This window comes from Ursus maritimus, unplaced genomic scaffold, assembly GCF_017311325.1.
Source record: "Ursus maritimus isolate PB19 unplaced genomic scaffold, ASM1731132v1 scaffold_18, whole genome shotgun sequence".
In the NCBI taxonomy this organism is placed as follows: domain Eukaryota; kingdom Metazoa; phylum Chordata; class Mammalia; order Carnivora; family Ursidae; genus Ursus; species Ursus maritimus.
Window position 1 is genome coordinate 28,993,698 of NW_024424230.1, and position 9,207 is coordinate 29,002,904.

General features: G+C 36.9%; 1 pseudogene; it reads left to right on the top strand.

Annotated features, from left to right (window-relative positions):
• Positions 1-505: 505 nt before the first annotated feature.
• LOC103663705 lies at positions 506-936 on the top strand (annotated as a pseudogene).
• The last annotated feature ends 8,271 nt before the right edge of the window (positions 937-9,207 follow it).

The window sequence follows — 9,207 nt, forward strand, 5'->3', positions numbered from 1 at the left end:
GTATAATCCAATTTATACACACACACAAATATAAACACACACTGTAATTTAGCAAATCTAAGACTATTTAAGCTTTTTTTCTTTTCAAGATGTATTTATTTGAGAGAGAGAGAGAGTGAGTGGGCACATGAGGCAGGCCAGGAGAAGGAGGGAGAGGGAGAGAGAAACTTTAGCAGACTGCACTAGCATGGAGCCCCATGCAGGGCTGAATCCCAGAACCCTGAGATCCTCACCTGAGCCAAATCCAAGAGTCAGCCCCTTAACCGAGTGAGCCACCTAGGCACCCCATATCTAAGCTTTCTAATACCAGAATATGTCTTACAATGAATAATCTCTTGGATTCAATGAACTATGACAAGTGTTTGAAGCAAAATAAAAGAAAGCAAGGTAAGGAACACGATGTGGGAGGTACTATATTTAAATAGGGAGCCCAGGGAAGCCTCACCAGTGAGGTAAGAATTAGAAGAATCTAGGAATACATTGCATGTGAAAGTGTTCTATAAAATTCCTCTGCCAGAGCCAAGTGGGGTGAGCTGTGGAGGGGGTGGGAGCCTTTGCCACTTGCAGCTGGCCTGGCCCCAGTGCCCAGGCCGGCCTTTGAATGGGGAGTCTTCACTGGTGATTGTCACTTCAGCCCTCCTGGTGTGGCCATGACTCAGGTTGCTCTGCTGTGTTCCATCACCTCCTAAAGATGCATCCTGACTTACTTCCACACTTGGACACTGAAGAATGCAATGTCTTGATTAACTAACTTGCTTAAGAAAAGTCACAAAAATCACAGCATTCTGAAATTTTGGGGTCATTGCAATGATCTTGATCGGAAGATGAAAAACTGCTTGAAGAATAAGTACATGGAAAAGAAGACCCAAGAGCAGAGAGCATGGCAGTGCAACATGTAAAAGTCTTTTTAATCCCATAGAGGAATCTGAAAAATAAATAACAGGCATACCTCGAAAAATAAAATCCCTTGTGCCATAGTAATAGAGATAAAATTGAGATAAAATTCATATTTCATAACAATTCACTCATCTGAAGTTCACATTCGATGATTTGTAGTGTATTTGGAACTGTGCAAACCTCAGTGTGATCAATTTTAAAATATCATCACCCAAAAAGAAACCCAGACACATTAGTAGTTATTGCCTGTTTCCCCCAAACCACCTAGGCTTAGACAACCACGGTTCTACTTTGTGTCTCTATAGATTTGCTTATTTTAGACAATTTTATGTAAATAGCATCATATAATATGTAGTCTTTGGTTTCTTTAACTTAGTATAATGTTTTCAAGGTTCATTCATGTTGTAAGCATGTATCAGTACTTCATTCCTTTTTATTGCTGAATAATACTGCATTGTGTGGATATATCAAATTCTGCATATCCTTTCATCAGTTGCTGCACATTTGGCTTATTTCTACCTTTTTTGCTATTATGAATAATTCTTCTATGAGCCTTTATATACAAGTTTTAATGTGGGCATATGTTTTTAATTTTGTTGGGTATGTACCTACAAGTGGAATTGCTGGTTCATATCGTAACTGTGTTTAACCTTTTTAAGAACTACTGGACTGTTTTCCACAGTGACCTCACTGTTTTATGTTCCTACCATCAGGGCATGAGGGTTCCAATTTTTCCACCTCCTCACCAGCACTTGTTTTATTTTTATTATAGCCATTCCAGTGGGTGAGAAGTATTTATTGTGGTTTTGATTTGCGTTTCCCTGATGACTAATGATATTGAGCATCTTTTTATATGTTTATTGGCTGCTTGTCTACTTTCTTTGCAGAAATGTGAATTCACATCCTTTGCCCATTTTTGGTTGGGTTATTTGATTTCTTATTACTCAATAGGAAGAGTTCTTTGTATATTCTAGGTAAAAGTACTTTATAAAATATGTGATTTGAAAATATATTTTCTGAGAATTGACTAGTGGTGTGACTTGTGCAGCTGTATGTAGGAAGTAACAGATCTCTTCCCATGCTCCAAATTCTAGTGTGATGTGTCAGGAGTTTTTACTAAACATTATCATTTTAGGGTTGGGACAGAATTTAATATCCTGTTGCAAGCAAGTTAAAATAATTGTGCAAACTAACATTTTGCAGCAAAAAGTTCTCTTGCCTTATTTTATTTTATTTTATTTGGCAAATGCTTGAACTCATGTCACACTATGGAAGAGTCTGCATATTTCAAAAGCAAGGCAGTAGGGTCAGGGCTCAAGGTCAACTCAGCTGTCAGAATAGACTCTGGATCTTGGCTTGTCTCTAAAATAAACTCAGACCTCAAGGGTCATCATCTGGCTGGGTCAGCAGCTGAAGCTTTCTTCAAGATGGCTTGATGATTAGTGAAGGGGTCAGCGTGTTTGCCTTTTTGAAAACATAAATCCAGTCTTGAATAATTAATTCAATTATTCATAATGCATGGTAAAAGGGTGAAGCTCCAGGAAGATATGGGGTTTCCCAGCAGCAATTCCTAGCCAACGCTGATGTCAGTAAGGAAGGGATGAAGTGCCAGAACTCATGTAAATAAAACACAAATCCTTAGCAAAGCAACACTACTTAGCACCAATGTGCTTGTAAACTGATCATTCTCTTCTTAAGTCATATGTGAAATACCATAGCTCTAAAGCAGAATTCAGTAGTAAGAAATATATGCCCTGTTTGAAAAAAAGAGTGCTTTTTGAAAAGTAGTGCTTCAGTGAAATACCAAAATAGGGTTGAAAGAAGTGTGTTCATAGTAATGAAGGGAAGAGGTCTTTTGTGTACCTTTATTCTCCTTTATAAGGAGAAAGAAAAAAAGGAACATGGTATTGTATGTCTCTCAATCTGCTTTCAAAACCCTTATAATTAATTTTAAAATAAGTCAATTTTGATCGAAGTACCAACGTGAGAATTTGTATATTGTGTTTTGTTTTTCAACCTCTCGATAGATAAGTAGATAAAAAGAAAGAAATATAGACATAGATAGTTGGATGAAAAGAATAACAAAACAGTCCACACCTGCTGCTTCTTTATTAGTTGATTTTTTAAAAAGTTGAAAGAACAACACACAATGGAAGGAAGAGGAGAGAGGGAGGATAAGTAGAGAAAGGGAGGAAATAAGTAAGGAAGGCAATTTTAGAAATAGGCAATGAGGAAGAAACTGAAATATGTTGTGTTTTTGAAGCTTCACAATAGCTTTTCGGGGTAGATCTTATTGACTTATTTTAGAGATGAGAAATTTCAAGTTTAGCACGGTTAAGCAACTTTTTCAAGTTCATAGCTAATAAGTCCTGGGTCTCATTGTCCCAAAGGGGAGACTTGGGGTGGATTAACTATAAACACCAATCCTGGTGGAAGGCAACAAGCATTGATTTTCCTAAGTGCTACAGGCCCAATGGCCTTTAGTGCTTGCTGAGATTTCACATTGAGACAATCAGATACATAGCCCCAAGGACCTCTTCTGTACAGTAACAATGTTTCAGTATTGATCTACCCCCTCTTCAATATGTATTTTTAAGCCATTCTCTGATATCCATATTTGCCTGCCCCATAAGGTTCTACCTGTAACCTCAGACTGTCTAATGGGACATTTGAGTGTGATACTCTAGTGTGCATGAACATATGTGTATATGTATTTTGGTATACACACTCTTACGTGTTGTATGTGTATGTATTGCTAAAATTGCTGAAATCAACTTTCATAGCTGTTCTGACAAATTTTCCAGAGGAAACAAAGCATAGATGTTTGGTCTATAAACATATGGACCAAATGTCTGTGTCCCCCCAGAATTTGTATGTTGAAACCTAATCTCCGATGTATAATATTGGGGGTAGGGCCTCTAGGAAGTAAGTCGGTCATTTGGTCAGAACACTCATGAGTGGAATTAGTGCTTTATAAAAGAAATCCCAGAGAAATCCCTCTCTTCTTCCATCTTGTGAGGTTACAGTGAAAAGATGGTTATTAATGAGGAAGCAGGTCTTCACCAGACACTTAGTTTGCTGGGAGCATGGTCTTGGAGTTCCTAGCCTCCCAAACTGAAAAGCAAGTTGTTTGTTGTTTGTAAGTTACTCAGTTTATGGTATTTTGTTATAGCAACCTGAATGGACTAAGACAGTAAGTAATTGTCAAGTTAATGAATGGATGAATGAAGCTTATGTATGTCAGGTAAGAGGAATTTGATTTTGTAATTGAGACACTGACAACTCATGCAGGACTGAATAAAAGAACTTCAGGGGAGGACAGATATAATTGCCACTTGGAATATAGTATAAGAATACCTGATACTGGGACTTGAGAAGGAGGTGCCAGCCGAGGAAGGGAAAGTCAAGGTGACAGTAGAGGGGTCCCAAAGTAAACTACTCTGACCTGAGAGTCTGAGCTGGTAAAGTAACAATATTTACACTGCTTCATACATAGATAAGCTAAAATGATGAATTGCAACATTTTTTGGTCATGTTTTGCAAATAAAACTCAGATTATAATTTTCTTGCCAGGATGTCTGAAGTCCAGCTTAAGCCCCATTCCTATACCATTTTCAAAGTATCATTGCTGCCTTTCGGCTTAATGTCTATCAGCGCAGTCATTCTGAAGTAGGGGCAGGTTGGAAGTAACGTGTTTTTATAACCCAATGTGATCATTTTATAATAGGCTCTAAACACAAGTTCCATCTGTTTTGGGACAGAATGATCCGATCTGATTTATTCTGATTTGCCTCCAAAAAATAGTTTCAGCAAGGACAAAAAAAATTCAGTCTTGGTTAATCTTTAAAGGGTAAACATAAAAAAGATTATTAAAATGAGACTAAAAATTATACACCCATTTTACATATGAAAAAGCTCAAGCCCAGAAATATGAAAATTTGCTAAATGTCTCACAGCTAATCATAGCAAGTCTTTTAACATCTAGTCCAAAACCATCATATTCCAAAATAGCTTTTTCAGTTAAATTACTAAAAAAAAAAAAAAAAAAAAAATCGAGGAATTATTATACTGGTTCTTCTTTATGCCACCCTCCTGATACCTGAACATGCAGGGAAAAACCCCTAAAACTGGCTCCTTCAGATGCATGGGGCTTGGCTAAATATCTGTTTTAAATGAGAATCTGCAACTTTTTATATAAAGGGTCAGATAGGAAAAATGTTTTGCTTGTGGGCCATATGATCTTTATTGCAAATACTCTGCTGTTGCAGTATAAAAGTAATATGTAAACCCTTATTAAGAGATAATTATAAAAATGAGTACGATAATGACTCTGTTATACAGATACAAAATAAATAAAACTCACATGAGGAAACGAGATATTACAACTATTTCAAAGAGGTCAAAGAATGGATACATTTATAGATCAAAATATTGCCATGAATGTGTAAATGGAGGGAAAACTGGCCTTTCCACAGGAGGGAAAATGGGTTGGCCCCCGCACTGGACAGTATTTATTTCCATGTCTATAGACACAAATTACTTTTGCTTTGTTCTCAATTAACTTATAACCTAACGTTATAAAACAGCTCCCCCAGAATCCAGAATCAGAAGGGTATACTATAGACAGTGCCTAGTTTTTCACATATATTACAAAAAAACAGGTGAAGGACTTGAAGCCTTATTTTTCTACCACTGCCTTAGACGAACTGAAGGGAGGTAAAGAAAGCTACTGTTTTCCTCACCTAAGAATCTACAAGAAAGCAAGGAGAGCATTCTTCCTGGTTGATATCACAGGAAATCAAATACAATCAAAACAGCTTTGGAGTGATCTTGATAGAAGGGTTCATTTGTGGACAGCTGTGAATGCTCCACAATGTAACCTCCCCACACTGAGTATGCCAGTTCAAGATTTGGAATCCTGATCTCTTTGTGCGTAAGATGGGAAAAATGAAAACCCCTTATTCTAATCCCCTTGAGTTTCCTGAGGATTGAACAAGATAGTAGTTATAAAAATCTTAGAAATACATAAAGTACCAGAATAATTATACAGTGAACCAACCCACATAAAGCTCTGATTTAAATTGCTGGGCTTCTGAGTGATGGCTTCAAGCTTCCTGTTCTAGCTTCAATTTAATTTGTTCCTCATCAGTGCTTGCCACCTAGGTAATTTGGAAGCAGATGGCAAGAGGAATGGAGGATATTCCATTAGAACTGCTGCCTACCTGCCTTTCACTCTGGGCTATTGGAGCCTCCCTGTGTGCTCTCTGATCCCTCATCACTAGCCCAGCAAAGTGATCTTTATTGCTTATAATATAGTCCTTATTGCCTAATTAGAGGCATGGGGAAGAAGTGGGAGATGACTTCACTTGGGTTCATTAGGAAATAATATATCAAGCCTTGCTTAATTACAACTGAATTACTACTACCTATTATAGAGCAGAACCTTGCTGGAATGATAGAGGGTGGCAGAAGTCTCTGTCTTCCATTATTTCCAAGATCTGTATTAGCTCAGTGGGAAAGGGGAGGATTGCTCATCTGGGTTGGAGTTGCAACATACACATTGGCAAAGGGCATTATTTAATTGTGACCCCCTTATCACCAGATAATGTAATCACTGTCACATGCCAGTCAGTGAGTCACTCTTTGCAGCTGCTGAGGGCTCCGGTGGAAGGAAAATGCTAATTCTTATTGTTGGCAATTGCATCTGCATGGCACAGAAAAACATCTCACTCATTGTCTCTCACTGCTTAATTGCTGGACATAATGTCTTGCACAAAAAGGGAGGACAGAATGGATTAAACAAGAACATAACATCCTTTTAAATATAAAGCAAAAATAGGATACTCCCTTTAGTCCTTTCCCAATTAGTAGAATAACATGTACTTGCTTATTGCTGTACTCATATATTTGGCAATTATTTGTTGCATTTGTACTATGAGGCCAGCTCCATTTTAAACTTTGTCAGAGAAAGAGAAATTAGTAAGACCCAATCCCTGTGCAGCTGGAGAGTACACTAAAAAAAAAAAAAAAAAAAAAAAAAAGATAGTATATGTATGCAAATATTTACAATATGATTCTTATAAGGGCATTTCAGATTAAGGAAATGTTCATTGAAAAGAAGGAACTGAGGATAAATGTTAAAGAATGAATAGAATTTAGACATAAAATCATTGGGGAAAGTACATTACAAATAAAGTGGATATTGTGGGCAAAAATATGTAGACCAAATAACAGGGATCATGTATCAGAGACAACTCGGGTCAGTTTAGAGTTGCCAAAAGAATGGTGAGGAAATAAGATGGAAGGCTAGATAGGGTATGATAATTCTAATTGTCTTTGGTTTTTCTTTTTTACTCAGTATCTCTTAACCTGTTCCAACCACATACTGATTTCCTTTAGAGAATTACCCAGTGTACATAAATTAACAGGGTTGTAATGCAAATCCAGAGTCATTATTCTTTCCCAGCCAAGGTATGGCTAATCTAAATTGGTTAAATTTATTCTGTTTCTAAGATCTTTAAAGAGCAGAGTGTCAGAAGACTCAAGTAGTACCCAAACATGATGGTTGGGCCCCGGGTCCTTATTAGTTTTATTCTATTTTCAATGTTTGATCTCCTGAAAACTGTTCATTTTGTGGCTAGCCTTTATTTTGATTTATTAAATTCTCTCTTTAATTAAATTATCCATGAATTGCTTATAACAAATCCATGGACTGTTATAGTCCACGGATATCCTAAAAGCTATGGGAGATGATATCATTCTACTCTCATACTATTAAAATATTTGATACTACTTGCTCTTCTTAGATGTATGCAAAGTATCAGTTCAAAGGGATTATGATTTTCTTACAGATAGAGTCACTTGAATTTAGTAATTAGAACTGGATATAAGGATGATATAGTTTCAAAACAGACAATAAAAAAGGCTGAAGCCTGGGCGACTTGGAGATGAATGCTACACTTAAGAAAATAAACAAAAACAAAGCAAAACAAAACAAAAAACTAGCAAACCCAGGATTTTAGGGGAAAAGTTCCATTTTTTTTTTATTTTAATAGTTGTTGAGATGTTCCAAAATGAAATGTTTTGACTTTTGTTAAAAGTCAAATTTCAAAAAAGGTAAAGTTATGACTTATGTACATATATAAAATGACACGTCAAAGTTTTCATTTAACCCATTAAAGGAGAGAAACACACACACACACACACACACACACACACACCCCAATGTTACAGCCAATTGAAGGAGAATCCACAGAACACATTTATAGACCAGGAATACTGAAATGAATTTGTAAATGAATGCAACCCTGTCTTTTTTCACACTGGGTAGGAGAGCTGATTGAACCTCCATTGGACAAAATGTATTTGCTTGTCTCAGTTTTCTCTATATTACCTTTTATCTCAATATGGTTGTAAAATATAGCCTTTTCAAAGACAAAGACACTCATCATATAAAGTCACTCAATCCATAGGGGCTCCATCATTCCAGTGAAGGATGTTCAGTAATCTCTTTGCTTATTGCAAAGTCTTACATTTCTCCTTATAGTTTTAAGAAGTAAGGGAAGTGTTGAAATAGTTTTTACAAAACTTTCTGCTGAAGATGCTTGATACTTGCATTAGGAGAAAGATTGAGTGCAGGAAAATCTCATATCTCTTGCTACTTTGATATATTGTTTTGTCACACTATTTTCCTTTCTTAAATGCATGCAAAATATCAGTTTGAAGGAATTTCAGGCCAGAAGAGGAAATGAAGTATGATGTAGCTAGCTATTACTAAATCACTCTTTCTTCTCTTCATTTAATGAGTGTGCAGTTTTGCAACAAAAGTTATTCATTGTAAATATTTTAGAACCTCTCTTTTGTGTCATTTTATGAGGCAACTGTAGAATGATTCACAGGCAACCTGATAGGTGGGTGCCATATGCAGTGCTGATAAGTGCTTGAGGGTCCACAAGATGATCTGCGCGGTAGTCCCTATTACATAGGGAAGTTCCCACTCTGGTGTCTGTGTTCACCATCACTGACCCCTTTCCATAAAAGCATTAAGGACTCCTGCCCCATTCAAACACAAGTTACATATGGAGTGATTCTTAGGCTTTGAAGCCTTAGTTTAATGTATATAACCTATTCTTTGCAGAAAGCAGGACCAACCGAAGTGGCCATGTTAGAACACCTGGATCAGGAAGGAGTGTCAGTGGGACACAGAAATGGAAAACCAAGAAGTACAGAGGCACCCATGAATTTCAGAGTGCTGGCACCCATAAACCCTTGCTATTAAACAACATGAGAGAAGTTAGTCTTAACCCAAAG